Raw genomic sequence first — 22,512 nt, 5'->3', positions numbered from 1 at the left:
ATTCATAGGGTATTGGTATTTGTTCATTTAGAGTATGAAGAGAGCAGAGATGGGATTCCCAGACTATACTTTTCTCAGATTATGCTTGCAAAACAGTAATCTTTAATAACGCAGGGTAAAGGATAGGTAATCAGCAATTTCTTCCAACAGTAATTTACATTTGATATATATTCCTCTCCTCTTTACAAGCTTCATGTGGTCCCATAATTTTATATCTCATGCTCACTGGCATCTAATATAAAATGCCAGTATATAAATCAACTGTGAAATTGGCCTAAATTGTGTAATGAATTGTGTCATACTTTATTTAGTGTTTTAGAAAATATTCATTAACTTCTTTGTAACTTTACTAATTAGAATGAAATGGAAACTTTCCTCTCTTCACTTTCAAATATATATGTACACAAATGCATACATAGTACGTTTGGTTCATTATTTGAGGAATTTACTATTACTGAGTTTTTAATACAAAACAATTTAAAAGATTATCCAGAGCTCTGCTTCTGCCTGGGATATAGAAAGTTGGAAAAAGTGTGTTGCTCCCAAGCTAAGTACACTAAAAAATTATAACATTTTTTGTACCCACCAGAGAGCTGAAGTCACAGGACAAATAAAGTTACTTGATTTCTAGTGAAAAACAAGTCCCACTTAGGGTATAGGGCACAAAAAGAGTCTCAACTGTGCAGGGTATGGGAGGATGAGACACTGGCACCTTACAAGCATGTAAGAATCCAGTTAAAGTTTGTAACAAGTTCCCAGAGGCTGAGCATGGATTACAGTGTGAGGATAACCCCCATCTCCTGCCACAAATAGAAGGCATCCATTCCCAGGCTCTTCTCCTTGAACCTCCAAGGGGTCCTCACAAGAAAGGTCATGGGGAGGGTGGGAGACCAGGGAAAGCCCCACTGCATGATGGAGTTCTGAGTGGAGGGGTAGCCACACTGGTGGAGGGCTTTAGGGGCACCACTCCCTTAGGAAATGAAAGCCCTAGTCTCTGAGAGAAAAGCAGCAAACCCTCTGGTCCCCAGGGCACGAGCAAAGATCCATTTTAGACACAAAACCAGAACGTGTTATCCCTGAGAAAGAAAGAAAAGGTAATTGGATTTTATCAAAATTAAACGCATTTGTTCTGAAAAGGATTAACAACAGACTATGAGAAAATATTTGCAATCCACATATCTATTAAAGGATTAATAACCAGAATATATAAAGAACTCTTAAAACTCAAAAATAAGAAAATAACACAATTTTAAAAATGGGTAAAAGGTTTGAGCACACACTTCAAAGAAGAAATATGTGTGGCAAGTATGTACATTAAAAGATGCTAAACAGGGCTTCCCTGGTGGCGCAGTGGTTGAGAGTCCGCCTGCCGATGCAGGGGACGCGGGTTCGTGCCCCGGTCCGGGAAGATCCCACGTGTCGCGGAGCGGCTGGGCCCGTGAGCCATGGCCGTTGAGCCTGCGCGACCGGAGCCAGTGCTCCGCAACGGGAGAGGCCACACAACAGTGAGAGGCCAGCGTACCGCAAAAAAACAAAAAAAGATGCTAAACATTATGTATCATTACAGAAATTCAAATTAAAACAGTAGTGAGATACCATTATGCACTTACTTCTATGGCAAAACCCCCAAATCTGCCAATAATGACTGCTGGCAATGATGCAGAATAACAAGAATAAGTAATTTTGTTTTTAATTGCTCTAAAAGGTAAGTAAAAACCAAAAAACCAAAAAAGTATCAATGCACTTTGGTTTTATAGTATATGTAAAAGTAATGACAGCAGTAGCACAAAAGATGGGATATGGAAATAAGTAGATATAAACATATATTTGTAAACATATATTTGTTAACATATATATGTATGCATATATATGTTATCACTTACATATGTTCCCTAGCTCTCTCCCCTGAGAATAATTGGATGCAGCTTCACCACAACAGCAACATAGTGCCCTTGATCTCTGGACATTTCTTCAATAAAAGGAACCAGGGTTCCATGAAGAAATGCCAGGGCTGGGATAGGGAATGTACCAGATGAGCCTGGAACTTCTTTTTGGAACATAAAGTAAGAAAGTGTTCCAAAACAATGGGGATATGTTGAAAGTGCCCACTATGATGGGGTTTCCAAGGGTCAAATCTGGAAACATTTGAAACTTGAATAATATTAGTAATGGATCATGACTCATTGAATAAAATAGGTATCCTTATGTTCTTATTGATATAAGCAAACCAATGAATTCAATTTTGATGAGGAATGCTATTTTTATAGAGTCTCAGAATAACTTCCAACAAAACACGTATTCATTACAAAGGGGAAAAGGGTGACTTTTTAGTGATGAGTCCTGGCAAACACTACCTTAATCAAGAGAGCAAAGTGAACATTATCAGTAATGGGACAAGTTTAAATCCTGAGACTCCTGATAGGATGCATAGTGAAGGAACAGCATCAGTAATATATAAATATTAATTTCCTTATTTTCAGTTTTCATATTGGATTATGTAGAAGACTGTCTTCGTTTGTAAGGAACGCACTAAAGTATTTGGGGAAGAGTAGCATCATGTCAACAACTCACACCCATAATCAGTTTTTTGAGGTTTTCTTACAAATTTTCTGTTCAATTTGAGATTGTTTTTTAGAAAGGAAATGGTTTTGAGAGTCTTAATTGCAATTTGCATTTCAAATCTTGTTATTCTTGCTGTAGTAAAGAGACTGGTGTGTCCTATTAGGCCAATTAAATTCTTAATTTTGGTTAAAGACTTTTCAGAGATCATTTAAGGAGAAAAAAATAGATTTTACACACCAAACTGAGATTCAAGGTAGTAAGTTCCCAGAATTCATAACACACTACATTACATTCATATTACATTCTAGAGTAATTAAAATATTTTATGACAACAGTGGGAATATGGGAAATTGATTAAAAATTTGATTTGAATGTGTTTTTTTTTCATTTTAAGATTATTACTGTAAATGACAAGCTTAGTTTTTGACTGAGGAATATCTTTATTTTTTAGGGTTTACTAAATACCAATGGTATACCCATCTCCAACTGTTAGTAAAATTTAATCACAGAAGATTTGTGGTGAAATAAGGCAGACAAGATAGAAAGGATATCTAATCCCTTTAGGATCTTAATAGTACTTAATAGTACTCTTTCCAAGTCGTGTAGAGACTGAAATTATTTTGTTTTCCTAGATTACCTCTCCTATTTCCCTATGATCTTTTCAGAGGTTTCAGAAACTCCTCGTATGTTACAAGTAGCCTCAGGGATGACACATTTGTACTTCTTCCCCATTAGATAAGGGTACTCACTGAATCTGTGGGAGAAATACCATATTTTGTCAATTTCTCTTTGAAGGCACCATTTAAAACGTGGACATAACAGTCTACTAAGTGGTGTCAAGTGCTTAAGCTCTAGAAAATAAGCTGTTTGCTCCCTGGTCGCCCAGGGTTCATTAGAAGCTGTTTCTTCCAGGACCATGTCTATATGTGTGTGTGTGCATGAGAGAAAGAGATGGAGGAGGGCAGAGAGGGAGAGAGTGAGTGGGATACCAAGTCATATCTGTTTATGGTGTCCATTGGGAGTTGGGAAGAGTTCTTTTTAAACAATCTAAGATTCCTGGACTCAGAATTTAAGTGTGTAATATAAGATTGAATTATCAATATCTCAGACCAATTTGTGACCAAGGAACACTTTGAGGTGACGTTCAGTTGCAAATATCCAGGCTTAGAGACCTGATTTGCATGGGTGATTCCTTAGGTACTCAACAAGCATGCCCCATAGGTAGTAGCTGAGTCTTTGTGCTTAACATGAACAACTTTACACTCACAGCCACTTTTATTTTACAGTTTAGAAAGTGCCTCACATTGGTGGCATTCAGAGCCATAGAGTATAGTCCCCAGTGGGCAATGAAAGGCCCAGCAGTTTTTGGATTTTTGTGAAAAAGCTTTTCTAGAAACCGAGTAACCCTAGGAAGATTTACTTGACTTTTTGAGTAGATGATATACATTCTAACACTTTATCCTAAGTAATACATTGAGGTCAGTTAATATTCAGTATCATACTTAGCAAAGTTTAGCTCATACCCTCCTACTCATCAAGAAAAAAATCATCTATTTTTCTTTAGGTTTCTCATGATGAAGTCCCATGATCTGAAGTCCATTGATCTCTGTTGGTTCCATTATTCAGAACACGATTGAAAACCAGAGTAATGTAGTGTGTTTTACCCTGAATGCTGGGTCTCCAAAAACTCCTTAAAATTTTGGAGTCCATAGAAATACCAAATGGTAGGACAGAGTTTGATCTCTTTGAACATCTGTGGTAGTAGCCTGAACAATGGTATAAACTTTGGACACATTCACTTTTTCATAGACTTCTGTCGGGGAGAGTCAGGAGTTAATTTTGTAGTAAGTTGACTATGATGCTGAAGTGCCTCATTCTCAGAGGCCAGGCAGGATCTTAAGCTTTAACATAACTATGGTTACTGTAAATGCAGAGTGTGAGGTGGTCTGGGATGCTTTGAATGGCATGATGTATTGAAGTATAACCCAAACCTCTTGCAGCGCCATCAAAATTTTCACCATTTCTGCATATCACCAAATATCTACATATCATCTCATGTTTACTCCATGTATATATTTTTTTTACAAAATAGACTTTAAAAAATATTTATTTAAAAGGGAGACTTTGTATCACTATTGCACAATGTCTGTCTCTTGCCCCCGTATAGAAAACAACCATAATATAAACTGGTAACAGATGATCTCATGTTTCACAGAGAAAAAAGCATTGTCTTTGCTGTCAGGTAGGTCTGGATTAAATCTTTGCATCTTACATGTCTAATTCAAATACCTGATTGGTGATCTTGGGCAGTCTCTTATAACTTCAGTTTCCTAATTTGTAAAATGATATAATTTTACCTAACTTTTAGTGTTCTAAAAAAAATAAGTATAATGAAATTATAGGACAAAAGCAAATAGCAATACTGGAACAAAGTAGGTAATCAGTAAACAGCAACTTTTTTCTGAACAAGTTGTTCTGAAGCAAGTTGTTTCAGAATAGATGTATTTTTAAGTGGTTTTCTGCAATTTTCTCATCTCCATCGATTGAAATCCTACTTCATCTTCAGGACCTAAATTTTAAAATTACTTCTTCCTCCAAGATTTCCCTGCTGTAAATAAAAATTTGTTCTAACATTTTGAAATAATTTAAAGACATAAACATAAAAAGGAAAAATGGAAAATATAAACTTTTTTGTCTTTTATGTGATTTTTCTCTAGTTTTAAAAGAAGGGATAATTAGTATAAATATTGGATGAGGTTTTTTTTGGTTGTTTTTTTTCAGAGAATAGCTGTTTTCATGAAACTGGTTTATTTTTTAATAGAAGAGAGATTATACATTGTCACGATTTATTTTCAAGTTGTTATAACAATAACACGCACAAATTTCAGAAGAGAAATTTTTAAGAGACTACAGAGCCTAAAGAGGTTATAACTAGAGACCTTAATAATGATAATAAAAAGCTCCCATAAAGGAAAATATTGTGTTTATGCATATTCTTTAGCTTTATTTGAAATGGAGTGTAGAGCACACTAGAATTTGCTAGAATAGTGCTTCTCCCTTTAATGACCTGAGACGTAGTCTGTGTATGTACAGTTGGATACATACCTATCAGGACAGCAGAAGGCTATTAAACCTGAAGGATCAGAGTTTAGTGCAAACTAGAATAATGGTAAATGGCTAATAAATGTTTTCATGCATACCAAGTTCTGGCTGGTATCATTAGTGTATTTCAAATAACTATATAATTGGTAAGCAGCTGTTTAAGTTAGTTTAAAAACTCACCTTGATGTTTCTGATTTTAAAACTTATTTTAAGGAAGAATGCTTCCAGTTTTTATACATCCAAACCTTGACAAATTTAAAAGACAATAGTAGCTGAACACCACTCTTCCAGGCAAGTTAAGTGAAAAATGGATAGTATGAAATTGATTCTCATGAAAAACTGAGTTAAAGAACAACAAATACACAGATCTAAATAGATGCACGTAACACCCATTCTCACCTGGTAAGATTTTATCTTTAAATGTAAACAAAAAAGGGAAGATTTTTCTCCCTATGATTACTGCTGGCAGTGCTGTGAACTCAAAAGTTGTATCTTTCGTTTAACACTCTGCATTATCTTTCTATTGCTGCTATAACAAATTAGCACAAACTTGGTGAGTGGCTTAAAGCGGCACTCATTTATTTTCTTAGAGTTCTGTAAGTTAGAAATCCAACATGAGTCTCAATGGGGTAAAATCAAGGCATTGGTAGGGCTGCTTTCCTTCTGGAGGCTCTGGTGGAAAATTCCTTGCCTTTTCTGGCTTCTAGAGACCACCTGCTTTGCTTGGCTTGTGGTCCTCTTCTTGCATGTTCAGCTGCTTAATTACATTGTTAGATGTGAATGTGTACAGTAAAGTTGTCACAGTTTCCAGGAACTATAGCACATGGGCATTTGTTGGTGGGGAGGGGTGAGGCGGGGCAGGGTTTCTGCCTCCCACACTCTTTGAACTTAAAAGGACACCATGCTTTTGCTTCAAGGATCCCCTGTTGCTACTGATTGCCACTGGTCTTGGCAAAGTAGTGAAAGAGAAATTTTCAGTCTAGTTAATAATGAAGCATTTAGAATGAATTACATATTAAAAAACCCCAAACTTACAAAATGTGAGTAATGAATCCAAAGGCATCCAATCCTTGGGGCTATTTCACATGAGGACAAGAAGGTATGGTGCTGAGATTTGAGCCCAGGCAGCCTAGCTGTAGAACGTCTCAACCCTTAACCACCATTATATGCAGTCTCTTCATTGCAGTGGAGAAAATCTATGCCTCAGTAAGTTGACAGGAAGTTTAAATAATAAAATGTATGCAAAAGACCCAGCACAGTGCTTAAACTAAGATCACCCCTCAAGACTGCTAGTTTTCCTACCTCTCCGCATATCAAGGATCCAATAGAATGACAGCAAGATGCTAAAAGAGAAGGTATTTCTTGGGAAGGAGAGAAAACAAGAGGGAGAAAAAAGGGCAGAAAAAAAGGGAGGTTTCTTTTCTCATTTGGCAGGGGACCATATAGGGTAATGGTTAACAGCAGAGGCCTTCTGGAGCAAGGCTGCCTGGGTTCAGATGTGAGCACAGTGTGCATCCATATGTAAATACTGGTTTGAAACCTGTATGCAACAATCCTCAAAATGTTAGGGTATTTATCTTCCCTAAGTGCACACTTCCTTATGTAAATGACCATAGGTCTCTTTGAAGAAGGACAGGGGAAATTATTATAATACACTTTTACCATAGTTTTGCTAGTCTCCTCCTCCCAAGGAACTGGCCACCTCTTTAGTCGATGGGTCTAAGTCTGAAAACTGACTCTGGTGTGGAAACTGGACAAGGTCTTTTATTGGAGTAACAACCTTCAGCCTCCTGACCATCATCTTTGATTTCTTTTCTTTTTTTTTTTTTTTTTTTCTGCGGTATGCGGGCCTCTCACTGTTGTGGCTCTCCCTTTGCGGAGCACAGGCTCCGGACGCGCAGGCTCAGTGGCCATGGCTCAGGGGCCCAGCCGCTCCGCGCTATGTGGGATCTTCCCAGACCGGGGCACGAACCCGCGTCCCCTGCATTGGCAGGCGGATTCTCAACCACTGCGCCACCAGGGAAGCCCTGATTTCTTTTCTTGATGTATATAGATTTGTACCCTTGTTGGTTCCCCATATATTTATGGACATCAGATTCCATTACTTCTTTCCAGGTCCTTTCACTACTTCTGACCTTGCCACTCATTGTAAAATTGAATGCACCTGGCTTCTGAGGATTGAGAGTCACCATCTGGTCTCTATTATTTCAGGGTCCTCTCATCCCCATCATGTAGGTCTGTATCAAACTTTCCAACTCTGAGCCCTGGCCTACAGGAGAAAGTCACAAAACTGCCTGAGTACAGATGTGAACTCTCCCTACTCTGCAACTTTCTGAAATCTTAAATTATTAAAAAATAAACGTTATTAAAAATGAAGAGGACTTCCCTGGTGGTGCAGTGGTTAAGAAGCTGCCTCCCAATGCAGGGGACATGGGTTCGATCCCTGATCCAGGAAGATCCCACATGCTGCAGAGCAAGTAAGCCCGTGTGCCACAACTACTGAGCCTGTGCTGTAGAGCCCGCGAGTCACAACTACTGAAGCCCCTGCACCTAGAGCCCGTGCTCTGCAACAAGAGAAGCCACTGCAATGAGAAACCTGCACACCGCATCGAAGAGTAGGCCCCACTCGCTGCAACTAGAGAAATCCTGCACGCAATGATGAAGACCCAACACAGCCCAAAATAAATAAATAAATTTATTTTTTAAAAATGGAGAAATGCTAATCATTATTATAAAGATGTGATAGTTTTTTTTTTTTTTTTGCGGTACGCGGGCCTCTCACTGCTGTTGCCTCACCCATTGTGGAGCACAGGCTCCAGATGCGCAGGCTCAGCGGCCATGGCTCACGGGCCCAGCCGCTCCACGGCATGTGGGATCTTCCCGGTCTGGGGCACGAACCCGTGTCCCCTGCATCGGCAGGCGGGCTCTTAACCACTGTGCCACCAGGGAAGCCCAAGATGTGATAGTTTTATTTACATTGATCTAAATGCCTTCAATAGACCAATATTCTTCAATATACACATCTTAAAATTATCTTGCATATAATACAATCTAGTAGAGTTATGTTACTCGCAGCATAATTATAAGAGTATTATTAATTAAAGCCATTATAGGTGTTGTCATCCAATACTGAGACACAGTTTAAAATTGTATAACGAATGTCTTCTTTCAACACTGTCAGTGGTTGTATCACTAATGATCTGCCAAACTAAAAACATCTTGGTAAATTGGATCATACGAAATCCCCAAGTCACTTTACCTCTTTGATTATAACTGAGTAAAAGGCACTCCAGAACACTGCTTAGCTGCCATGGAAAAAAGGCACTGACACTACCAGTAATGATCAAAATAAAATCTTTCCAACAATACTGCCACATTAATGTAGACCGAGAAGCAGCAGCTTAGAAACTAGGCCAAGAGAAAGCACAATAAGTGGGTCTGATAGTCTCGTCTGTTTTTTTTTTACACATCTTTATTGGAGTATAATCGATTTACAATAGTGTGTTAGTTTCTGCTTTACAACAAAGTGAACCAGTTATACATATACATATGTACCCATATCTCTTCCCTCTTGCATCTCCCTCTCTCCTAACCTCCCTATCCCACCCCTCTAGGCGGTCACAAAGTACTGAGCTTATCTCCCTGTGTTATTTGGCTGCCTCCCACTAGCTATCTATTTTATGTTTGGTAGTATATCTGTGTCCATTCCATCTTCTCACTTTGTCCCAGCTTACCCTTCCCCCTCCCCGTATCCTCAAGTCCATGCTCTAGTAGGTCTGTGTCTTTATTCTCTTCTTGCCCCTAGGTTCTTCATGACCATTTTTTTTTTTCAGATTCTATATATATGTGTTAGCATACGGTATTTGTTTTTCTCTTTCTGACTTACTGCACTCTGTATGACAGACTCTAGGTCCATCCACCTCACTACAAATAACTCAATTTCGTTTCATTTTATGGCTGAGTAATATTCCATTGTGTATATGTGCCACATCTTCTTTATCCATTCATCTGTTGATGGACACTTAGGTTGCTCCCATGTCCTGGCTATTGTAAATAGAACTGCAATGAACATTTTGGTACATGACTCTTTGAATTATGGTTTTCTCAGGGTATATGCCCAGTAGTGGGATTGCTGGGTTGTATGGTAGTTCTATTTTCAGTTTTTTAAGGAACCTCCATACTGATCTCCATAGTGGCTGTATCAATTTACATTCCCACCAACAGTGCAAGAGTGTTCCCTTTTTTCCACACCCTCTCCAGCATTTACTGTTTGTACATTTTTTGATGCTGGCCATTCTGACTGGTGTGAGATGATATCATTTTGTAGTTTTGATTTGCATTTCTCTAATGATTAATGGTGTTGAGCATTCTTTCATGTTTGTTGGCAATCTGTATATTTTCTTTGGAGAAATGTCTATTTAGGTCTTCTGCCCAGTTTTGGATTCGGTTGGTTGTTATTTTGATATTGAGCTGCATGAGCTGCTTGTAAATTTTGGAGATTAATCCTTTGTCAGTTGCTTCATTTACAAATATTTTCTCCCATTCGGAGGGTTGTCTTTTCATCTTGTTTATGGTTTCCTTTGCTGTGCAAAAGCTTTTAAGTTTCATTAGGTCCCATTTGTTTATTTTTGTTTTTATTTCCATTTCTCTAGGAGATGGGTCAAAAAGGATCTTGCTGTAATTTATGTCATAGAGTGTTCTGCCCATGTTTTCCTCTAAGAGTTTGATAGTGTCTGGCCTTACATTTAGGTCTCTAATCCATTTTGAGTTTATTTTTCCGTATGGGGTTAAGGAGTGTTCTAATTTCATTCTTTTACATGTAGCTGTCCAGTTTTCCCAGCACCACTTATTGAAGAGGCTGTCTTTTCTCCACTGTATATTCTTGCCTCCTTTATCAAAGATAAGGTGACCATATGTGTGTGGGTTTATCTCTGGGCTTTCTATCCTATTCCATTGATCTATCTTTCTGTTTTTGTGCTAGTACTACTGTCTTGATTACTGTAGCTTTGTAGTATAGTCTGTAGTCCAGGAGCTTGATTCCTCCAGCTCTGATTTTCTTTCTCAAGATTGCTTTGGCTATCTTTTGTGTTTCCATACAAATTGTGAAATTTTTTGTTCTAGTTCTGTGAAAAATGCCAGTGGTAGTTTGATAGGGATTGCATTGAATCTGTAGATTGCTTTGGGTCGTAGAGTCATTTTCACAATGTTGATTCTTCCAAACTAAAAAACATGGTATCTCTCCATCTATTTGTATCATCTTTAATTTCTTTCATCAGTGTATTATAATTTTCTGCATACAGGTCTTTTGTCTCCTTAGGTAGGTTTATTCCTAGATATTTTACTCTTTTTGTTGCAGTGGTAAATGGGAGTATTTTCTTAATTTCACTTTCAGATTTTTTATCATTAGTGTATAGGAATACAAGAGTTTTCTGTGCATTTATTTTGTATCCTGCTACATTACCAAACTCATTGATTAGCTCTAGTAGTTTTCTGGTAGCATCTTTAGGATTCTGTATGTATAGTATCATGCCATCTGCAAACAGTGACAGCTTTACTTCTTCTTTTCTGATTTGGATTCCTTTTATTTCTTTTTCTTCTCTGATTGCTGTGGCTTAAATGTCCAAAACTATGTTGAATAATAGTGGTGAGAGTGGGCAGCCTTGTCTTGTTCCTGATCTTACTGGAAATGGTTTCAGTTTTTCACCATTGAGGATGATGCTGGCTGTGGGTTTGTCATATATGGCCTTTATTATGTTGAGGAAAGTTCCTTCTATGACTACTTTCTGGAGGGTTTTTATCATAAATGGGTGTTGAATTTTGTCCAAAGCTTTCTCTGCATCTACTGAGATAATCATGTGGTTTTTCTCCTTCAATTTGTTAATATGGTATATCACCTTGATTGATTTGCATATGTTGAGGAATCCTTGCATTCCTGGGATAAACCCCACTTGATCATGGTGTATGATCCTTTTAATGTGCTGTTGGATTCTGTTTGCTAGTATTTTATTGAGGAGTTTTGCATCTATGTTCATCAGTGATATTGGCCTGTAGTTTCTTTGTGACATCTTTGGTTTTGCTATCAGGGTTATGGTGGCCTTGTAGAATGAATTTGGGAGTGTTCCTCCCTCTGCTATCTTTTGGAAGAGTTTGAGAAGGATAGGTGTTAGCTCTTCTCTAAATGGTTGATAGAATTTGCCTGTGAAGCCATCTGGTCCTGGGCTTTTGTTTGTTGGAAGATTTTTAATCATAGTTCAATTTCAGTGCTTGTGATTGGTCTGTTCATATTTTCTATTTCTTCCTGGTTCAGTCTCGGAAGTTGTGCATTTCTAAGAGTTTGTCCATTTCTTCCAGGTTGTCCATTTTATTGGCCTAGTTACTTGTAGTAATCTCTCATGATACTTTGCATTTCTGCAGTGTCAGTTGTTACTTCTCTGTTTTCATTTCTAATTCTATTGATGTGAATCTTCTCCCTTTTTTTCTTGATGAGTCTGACTAACAGCTTATCAATTTTGTTTATCTTCTCATAGAACCAGCTTTTAGTTTTATGTATCTCAGAGGTCTCTGAGACTGTCCTCAATTCCTTTCATTCTTTTTTATTTATTCTGCTCTGCAGTAGTTATTTGCACTATTTTATCTTCCAGGTTACTGATCCGTTCTTTTGTCTACGTTATTCTGCTATTGATCCATTCTAGAGAATTTTTAATTTCATTTTTTGTGTTGTTCATCACTGTTTGTTTGCTCTTTAGTTTTTCTAGGTCCTTGTTAAATGTTTCTTGCATTTTCTCCATTCTATTTCCAAGATTTTGGATCATCTTTAGTATCAGTATTCCGAATTCTTTTTCAGGCAGACTGCCTTTTTCCTGTTCATTTGTCAGGTCTGGTGGGTTTTTGTTTTGCTCTTTCGTCTGCTGTGTGTTTCTCTGTCTTCTCATTTTGCTTAACTTACTGTTTTTGTGGTCTCCTTTATGCAGGCTGCAGGTTCGTAGTTTTCGTTGTTTTTGGTGTCTGTCTCCAGTTGCTAAGGTTGGTTTAGTGGGTTGTGTAGGCTTCCTGGTGGAGGGGACTAGTGCCTGTGTTCTGGTGGATGAGGCTGGATCTTGTCTTTCTGGTTGGCAGGTCCATGTCTGGTGGTGTGTTTTGGGGTGTCCGTGGCCTTATTATGATTTTAGGCAGCCTCTCTGCTAATGGATGGGTTTCTGTTCCTGTCTTCCTAGTTGTTTGGCATAGGGTGTCCACCACTGTAGCCTGCTTGTCATTGAGTGGAGCTGGGTCTTTGTGTTGAGATGGAGATCTCTGGGAGATTTTCACCATTTGATATTATGTGGAGCTGGGAGGTCTCTTTTGGACCAGTGTCCTGATCTTGACTCTCCTACCTCAGAGGTGCAGCCCTGACGCCTGGCTGGACCAACAAGAGCCTGTCATCCACACGGCTCAGAATAAAAGGGAGAAAAAATAAGGAAAGAAAGAAGAAGATAAAATAACATAAAGTAGAATAAAATAAGTTATTAAAATAAAAAAATAAATATTCAAAAATTTTTTTAAAGTAATAAAAAAATAAGAGAGCAACCAAAGCGAAAAACAAATCCACCAATGATAACAAGTGCTAAATACTATACTAAAAAAAAAGACAGTAGAACCCTAGGACAAATGGTAAAAGCAAAGCTATACAGACAAAATCACACACAGAAGCATACACATACAGACTCACAAAAAGAGAAAAAGGGAAAAAAATATTTATATCTCTGGTCCCAAAGTCCACCTCCTCAATTTGGGATGATTCATTGTCTATTCAGGTATTTCACAGATGCAGGGTACATCACATTGATTGTTGGGATTTAATCCGCTGCTCCTGAGGCTGCTGGGAAAAATTTCCCTTTCTTTTTTTTGTTCACCCAGCTCCTGGGGTTCAGCTTTGGATTTGGCCTCGCCTCTGCGTGGAGGTCACTGGAGGGCGTCTGTTCTTCGCTCAGACAGGACGGGGTTAAAGGGGCAGCTGATTCAGGGGCTGTGGCTCACTCAGGCCTGGGGCAGGGAGGGGTACGGATGCGGGGCGAGCCTGCGGCGGCAGAGGACGGCGTGACGTTGCACCAGCCTGAGGCACGCCGTGCGTTCTCCCGGGGAAGTTGTCCCTGGATCACAGGACCCAGGCAGTGGCGGGCTGCACAGGCTCCTGGGAGGGGTGGTGTGGAGAGTGACCTGTGCTTGCACACAGGCTTCTTGGTTGCGGCAGCAGCAGCCTTAGCGTCTCTTGCACGTCTCTGGGGTTCGTGCTGATAGCTGCGCCTCGCACCCTTCTTTGGAGCTCCTTTATGCGGCGTGCTTAATCCCCTCTCCTCGTGCACCATGAAACAAAGAGGCAAGAAAAAGTCTCTTGCCTCTTCGGCAGCTCCAGACTTCTCCTGGACTCCCTCCCGACTAGCTGTGGTGCACTAACCCCTTCAGGCTGTGTTCACGCCGCCAACCCCAGTCCTCTCCCTGGGATCCGACCTCCGAAGCCCGAGCCTCAGCTCCCAGCCCACGCCCGCCCCAGCGGGTGAGCAGACAAGCCTCTGGGGCTGGTGAGTGCTGGTCGGCACCGATCCTCCGTGCGGGAATCTCTCCGCTTTGCCCTCCGCACCCTGTTGCTGCGCTCTCCTCCCCGGCTCCGGAGCTTCCCCCTCCGCCACCCACAGTCTCCGCCCGTGAAGGGGCTTCTAGTGTGTGGGAACTTTTCCTCCTTCACAGCTCCCTCCCACTGGTGCAGGTCCCGTCCCTGTTCTTTTGTCTCTGTTTTTTCTTTTTTCTTTTGCCCTACCCAGGTATGTGGGGAGTTTCTTGCCTTTTGGGAGGTCTGAGGTCTTCTGCCAGCGTTCAGTAGGTGTTCTGTAGGAGTTGTTCCACATGTAGATGTATTTCTGATGTATTTGTTGGGAGGAAGGTGATCTCCACGTCTTACCCTTCTGCCATCTTGAAGCTCCTCCTTCGTCTATGTGTTTGAAGTTGTGTAGAAACTAGCAGAGAAAACAGATTGGCAATCGAGTGACTCGTATAAAGACTGCAATTACATCCAATAATCCTTCTAAGTTTATTTCTGTATAAGATATAGTATACTTGTACAGAAAGCAAAAAAGGGGGTGGGGAGCTGATAGTGGGTAAGGTAGAAAACAAATTCAAATTACAATTTATCTGGAGAAGAAAAATGTTACTGGTATACTCTTAAAAGAAAAGTATGGCTACCAGATGAACTTCTTAACTTCGGTGGAGAAACAGGAGAGACTTAGGAGAAGGTGTGTGTCCTTTTGTGACCCTTAAGTCACTAAGCAGAGCCTGACAGTGTGACAGAAACAGATCGAAGGTGGTGAGGCAGAAATTTTCTAAATATGTGTGAGTGTAAATATAAGTGTGTGTGTACACACACACACACACACACACACACATATACATATGATCAAACTTTGCTGTTGCATTTTTACCTGCCCACCATGCTTTCTCTTCTCTGAATAATAGAACCCTGTTTTTCATGGCAAACTCCTTTTTTCCTGCTTTGATTATAGCTGGCTTCTACTCAGAACTCAAGTACCCTACTACAGTGATTGACACTTTTAGATCTACCAGTAAGAATACCTCACATTCTTTATCTAGAAGGATTGATTTAGGGATAGGCTCATGACCTAAACCAGGTGAATCAGAATCACTTTTGGAAACTTTTCTGGAGCTAATTTTCTGGCAACAGAAGGCCATATGGTGGTAGCTGTCTTTGTCACCAAAAGGGAAAAACACACTTAAAAATGAAGATGATGTGGAGAGAAAAAGATCTGACAGATGGAGCAAGAAACACTGCGAACCACATTGTTTGAATGCCTAGATCCAGTCATGTCTGAAGTCAGTTCATCCCTCTGGAGCTCCCAGTTAGCCAGTTTATCCTCTTTGGAAATCTATCTGTTTAATCTGAGTCCTGTCTCTACTCAGATCATGAACCTAATCTGCTGCTATGTAATTAAAGTTGTAGCTTTCATTTGTCCTGTATGGTTGCTAATTCTAAAGTTTTAGGCTTTTGGTCACTTTGCTTCCCCAGTGTCTCAAACACTGATTCTCCCTCAAGTTACCCTTAAGGGCCATTTGGAAAATCTCTTAAGACTAGATGATGGAAGAGGATATAGCCAAGCTTTGCATATGACTGGTCGGCTGAATATATGAATGTAAATGAAAATCAAAGGTAGTTGCACTAATGCCCCACTTAGAGGTGACTTTGGTGGAGAGTGGAAATAAAGATGCAGAATCCTCAAAATAGGCAGAGCTTTAAGGATGTGCCTGGCCACCCACTTTGTGTAGAGAGTGTCTCAAGGTAAGAAAACACATGGACTAAGTGGCAAATGACTACTTCAGTTAGTCAAGGAAGAAGATTTAAAGATCAAGAATGAGAATATCTGGGGTAGAGGCATGTTCATAGATGTAACCAAGTGAGCATGAAGTGTAAAGATCATGATAATGCCCACCAGAGTTAACTCAGCAGAGGCATTATAACCAAGTAGACTAACTAACTCAGCTGGCTTATATCAACCAGCACCTGTCATTGGCCATCCCACTCCTGGTGTCATATGCATATGATTGTAGATTGTAGTGGTCGTGGTTACAAAATGGAGATTCTTTATGGACCCGGCACTGTGGGATCTCACTCACCAAGGCTGATCTAAGTACTCCAGCCACTGAATGTCTAACCTGCCAGCAACAGAAACCAAAGCTGATATCTAGTTGTGGAATCCTTATTTAATGGCATATCTCATTGGACTAATGTACTTCCATACATACTTTGGGAAATGTAGCTTTAGTCATAGTTATTACTATTCTTTCCTTAAGTTTCCAGTTTTCCAGTCTTTAACAGTTGCTTTGTTTGCCTGGATCCCACAAATATGCTTGGACAAATTTTTTCTCTTGAGCCCCTGTCCTAATAATCCAACATCTTCACTCTTTCTTGCTATGGATTGAAAGATCCTTTTTTTTTTTCACCAACCGTGTCATAAGTAGTGTGCTGGAGTTGGCACTAACTGTTTCACTAGAGCCAATTGTTAAATTTCCAGGAATTTTGTGAGCCAGTTAGGACCATTATTAAAAATTAAATGATATAAACTGAAACATAAGAACAACGTTAATAAATACTTAAACGATATCAGTCATTTTGCTCCATTTTATTATCTGTGCTCTTTGAAGTTATTTACACCTATTATATGGTGAAAATACTGTGTAATAGTGTGATACTGCTTATCTCTTCCTAACTTCTCATTCAGGGCAGTCATGTTAGTGAGCCAGTTAGCCATGGTGGGAATATTCATTCCATGGAAATTGGCAAATAATACAAATCAGGGCTCCCTCCTTCTCCTTGAAGAGCTGGTTGGTAAACATTTTCTAGAGCATGACTGCATGTAACTCTGCATGAAGCCATTTTCCTTTAAGATGGGAAATTATTTTTTCCTCTATTAAAGTAAGCAGAATTTTTTGTTATTGAATATAAACACTTCTTCTCTCTTTAGATATGAAAAAAAATATTGGGATAAGAAGGCATAGAATGAAGGCTTTCAAAACACCTTGTTAGTTTGTTAGAATCAGCTATATCATGGCATGTAAAAATTAAGAACTTAAAGTTTCCCAGAAATAAGTTTAGGCCACTGAATCTCAGTTAATCCTGGCCTTCTTTGTCATATCTTTAGAGTGTTTATTGTTTCTGCAAAAATTTCCCTCGACACACTGTTGTTTAATAATACTCAGATTCTTAGCTGTTAATAAGATTCTTTTGTATTCATTATTTTTAAAAGACATTTTAGCTAGTAGGGCATACGCATACCTAACTTGATATGCAATCAGGAAAATATAAAATTCAAGCTGGGGGTGCTTTTGATTTTCTGTGCAAGCTGTTAAGTACCTAAAAATATGGAAATGTAGAATAAGCAAAAATTAGAAAAGAAAAAGACTCTACAAGATGTTTCCCCTGGGAATTCTTTGGAATTGCCAGTGACCTTGGTGCTTGGTTGCTACACCTTTGGCTTTGCTTGAGATAACATGCTCCTTTATGTTAGAAGTATAAACTGTTATTTTCAAACAAGAAATATTAAAAATAAATTATGGCATTCATTTTCCATTACCAAGGGATTACTTTTGCTAGTAGTTGCTTACATTAAATAGCCAGGTTTCTAAAATACACTAATAAGATAATAGCTAGTAAAATAAAACAAAAATGAAATCAACCAACCAAATAAATAAAAAGTAAAAACAGAATGCTTGGTGTCCCAACAAACAATTTGCAGAGGAATTCTGCAAAGTGGAGGGTTGGTGCTGAATCTTGCCATGTTAAATGACTTTGCACAGAAATTATATTGACACAATTTTGATGTGTTTTCCATTAAGAAACCAGTTTCCACTTAAGTGGTGAAATCAAGTTCCAACTTGATTTTTACGGTGAGAAGGATTATGCTGTCAAGTCAGATGGATCCATGTGAAAGCAATATTTTGTTTAGACAAATACTGAAAGTTATTTGAGTGCAAAAGAGCAGCACAACAATAATGGCCTAATATAAAGTAAGCATTCAAGAAGTGTGTCTCTTTTCTTCCTTAAAATGGAGTTTGCAATGGCTGGCTAAACCTATTTTAGAAAATACTATCCAACAAAATTTGATTTCTTTTTTTTTTTTGGTATGCGGGCCTCTCACTGTTGTGGCCTCTCCCGTTGCGGAGCACAGGCTCCGGACGCACAGGCTCAGCGGCCACGGCTCATGGGCCCAGCCGCTCCGCGGCATGTGGGATCTTCGCGGACTGGGGCACAAACCTGCGTCCCCTGCATCGGCAGGCAGACTCTCAACCACTGCGCCACCAGGGAAGCCCTTGATTTCTTATTGACTTAAAAAATTTTATTTTGATTGTATTGAATGCCTGAAAGGTACTTATTTCTATATTGGTTTGTGCTCTTCTTGTTAATATTATTTGTCTTTCTCTTCCAATATGGTAAGATTTTATCCTCACAGCCTTTAATTTGGTGAGATTCTTTTTTTATTTGAAGATCACTTTCTGAAATCGTTTATGGCTGATGGGGCAGATCTATAACCTTAGATTGTTTCAACAGACTTGGCTTGCCTCTCCGGCTTGTGACTTCCTGTGGTAATTCCTGGTTTTAGCTCTGGCCTTAGAGACGATACTCAATAAATATCTGCTTTATTTAGAAGAGATTGAATGAGCATCTTGCCCTAGAGAGGGTTGAAAAACTGTTAGGTTTATAAGGCACAGTTTTGGTGAGAATCTGCAGATGAGCCTATAGTCATTTATTGAAGTTGAGTTTTTCATTGGCAAAGTAGGTGACTTGGTTGTGCTGCTGGAAAGTAGTGTGAGTGGATTTTTTTTTCTTTGAGTTCCTAGTTGATAACAATTGATACTATCAATCTGAGAAGTTCATAGAACTCAGGAGATGTGAACTCAGAGCTCCTTAAAAACATGGGTTTCTAGGTAAAAGTCAGGGTCTTGACAATACTTAGAGGCAGAAAATCACATTAATAAACATGAGTCTTTGTGAGGTGGTCACTATTACCACGATGGCAAAAAAAAAAAAAAAAAAAAAAAAAAAAAAAAAAAAAAATTCCAGTAAGATATTGAGTCCCCAGCTTGGGACAGGGGTCCTGTACACATTCTTTGGAATCATCTGGAATCCCAGAGGCCCTGGCACACATACATAAGGAGCTGCATTTATGCTTTTAAATCAGCAGTATGATCTTAGCTTTGGCAGCAGTAGAGCAGTGAAGCCAGGAGCCTTAGTCTAATAAATATACCTTGGCTGGCAAGCCTGTAGCATCGGTATTGGCATTCAGTGCACTGGTTTCAATCCATCTCTGTAATGAAGGGGAATAACACAGCAGAGGAGAGTTAAACAGTTTACCATCTCTAGTGATGGTTATTTGAACTCACCATCTCCCTCCCTCCCTCCCCGCCTTTTTTTCTTCTTTCCTGCATCTTAAGGCTATATTCTCAGAAATAGCACTGGTTGGGGGCTGGGAAAGAATGGTAAGGAGCTGGAAATTCCAGTTTTATTGATTTGGGCTCAACAAGAAATGTTGTCTGGTTTTTCTCCCGGAAGGGTTTACCCACACTCCTCTAACTCAAAAAAGCCTAGGAAACAGTTGCTACAATCTTAAAAGGATCAAAGTAAACTTTGTAGGCATGAGTAGTTGTAGAAGGATTTTCAGAGGAATGCAGTATATTATAGCAAAAGTAGAGGACCAGGGATCAGGCTACTTCGTTGTAGGTTCTGTGAATTGACCAGCGGCATGACTTTGAGGACTTGATTTATTCATCTGTACAACAAGGCATGTAGAATACTAAGGTTCTTTGCAGCCACATATGGTATGATTCCACCATTGTCCTCAATAAAAGATTCAAATCTGAGCTGAACTCTGAGTCGTTAGCAGTGCACTTGCTTTAAAATATATTTTGCTACTTTTAAAAATCAGAAATAGTGTATGCATACCTTACTGTAGCCACTGGGCTTTATATCAACTTGCACTTGATAGTTTTATACCTAAAGGACAACATATATCAAGGGGATGATCCTTTCTGTAACTCTTGACATATTTTACATCATCATACCAATGCATTTTCAGCTGTTTATGCCAATGCTACTATGGTAGTCAAGGTCTTAAAGTATGCTTGGTTGACTTAAGGGAAAGGCATTTTCTGGGCTTCTTAATACCTTGTATTAAAAAAATATATATATGTTATAGGGGGAACTGTGGATAGATGGCTAAAGCCAATGATATACCTTTCTACAGATCACAGAAATTAGTACTTAAGTTGTGTCTGGATTGGTACAATGAAATGCTTCTGAAGATCACTGTTTTCCAATGGCAGAGGTAAACTAATGCTCTGTATTGCATTTGAGTGGCACTGGTTTGTTATAACATAGAGTAGAAAATTACGTAGCCTGGCTGAATATTCTAAACTAAAGGATTTACTGAAGTCTGAATGTTTTCTAAACTTCAGTCTGAATTAAGCACTGTTGATGCCACTAAGTGGCCTGTTACTTCTGTGCTGAAGCTGTTTCTTCCAAAGCAATTGCTATGCTTTGTAAGTATCCAGTTAGTCAGCTATAGATGTTTCTGGATCATTCAGAAAGAAGAATAATTTATGATCTTGTCAAAGAATTATTTATTATCCTCTGAGTAACAACATGAAGTTTATTTTGTCCCCAATAAGTCAAAAAAGTCAAAGATTAACACATAACTGTGAATGCAGCAACTCGGACGAATTTCACAAACATGATGCTGAGCAAAAGAAACCAACCCCATACTAACCTGTGGTCATAGATGTAAGAAAGTGTTTTATTTTGGAGGAGATGGAGGGTGGGAGCTGGGACCATGGATTTCCTCAAGGCAGGGGGCATTAGGAAACTTTCCAGGGTGATGACAGTGTTTTATATCTTATTTTATGTGGTGGTTACACAGGTATAATACAACTGTCAAAATTCATTATCCTGAACATTTAAGATATGTGCATCTTATTGCATGGAAATGGTACTTCAATATAAAATGATCTAAAAAATATTCTGGATTCCGTACCCCTCCCTTCCCCTGGCCTGAGTGAGCCACAGCCCCCAAATCAGCTGCTCCTTTAACCCCATCCTGTCTGAGTGAAGAACAGATACCCTCCGGCGACCTCCACGCAGAGGCAGGTCCAAATCCAAAGCTGAACCCCAGGAGCTGTACGAACAAAGAAGAGAAAGGGAAATTTCTCCCAGCAGCCTCAGGAGCAGTGGATTAAATCTCCACAATCAACTTGATGTACCCTGCATCTGTAGAATACCTGAAAAGGCAATGAATCATCCCAAATTGAGGAGGTGGACTTTGGGACCAGAGATATATATATATTTTTCCCTTTTTCTCTTTTTGTGAATCTGTATGTTTATGCTTCTGTGTGTGATTTTTGTCTGTATAGCTTTGCTTTTACCATTTGTCCTAGGGTTCTACTGTCTTTTTTTTTAGTATAGTATTTAGCACTTGTTATCATTGGTGGATTTGTTTTTCGCTTTGGTTGCTCTCTTATTTTTTATTACTTTAAAAAAATTTTTGAATATTTATTTTTTATTTTAATAACTTATTTTATTCTACTTTATGTTATTTTATCTTCTTCTTTCTTTCCTTATTTTTTCTCCCTTTTATTCTGAGCCGTGTGGATGACAGGCTCTTGTTGGTCCAGCCAGGTGCCAGGGCTGCACCTCTGAGGTAGGAGAGTCAAGATCAGGACACTGGTCCAAAAGAGACCTCCCAGCTCCACGTAATATCAAATGGTGAAAATCTCCCAGAGATCTCCATCTCAACACAAAGACCCAGCTCCACTCAATGACAAGCAGGCTACAGTGGTGGACACCCTATGCCAAACAACTAGGAAGACAGGAACAGAAACCCATCCATTAGCAGAGAGGCTGCCTAAAATCATAATAAGGCCACGGACACCCCAAAACACACCACCAGACGTGGACCTGCCAACCAGAAAGACAAGATCCAGCCTCATCCACCAGAACACAGGCACTAGTCCCCTCCACCAGGAAGCCTACACAACCCACTAAACCAACCTTAGCAACTGGAGACAGACACCAAAAACAACGAAAACTACGAACCTGCAGCCTGCATAAAGGAGACCACAAACACAGTAAGTTAAGCGAAATGAGAAGACAGAGAAACACACAGCAGATGAAAGAGCAAAACAAAAACCCATCAGACCTAACAAATGAATAGGAAATAGGCAGTCTACCTGAAAAAGAATCCAGAATAATGAGAGTAAAGATGATCCAAAATCTTGGAAATAGAATGGAGAAAATACAAGAAACATTTAACAAGG

This window comes from Kogia breviceps, chromosome 4, assembly GCF_026419965.1.
Source record: "Kogia breviceps isolate mKogBre1 chromosome 4, mKogBre1 haplotype 1, whole genome shotgun sequence".
In the NCBI taxonomy this organism is placed as follows: Eukaryota; Metazoa; Chordata; class Mammalia; order Artiodactyla; family Physeteridae; genus Kogia; species Kogia breviceps.
The sequence above is the reverse complement of the archived record's forward strand: the minus strand, read 5'-3'. Positions refer to the sequence as shown.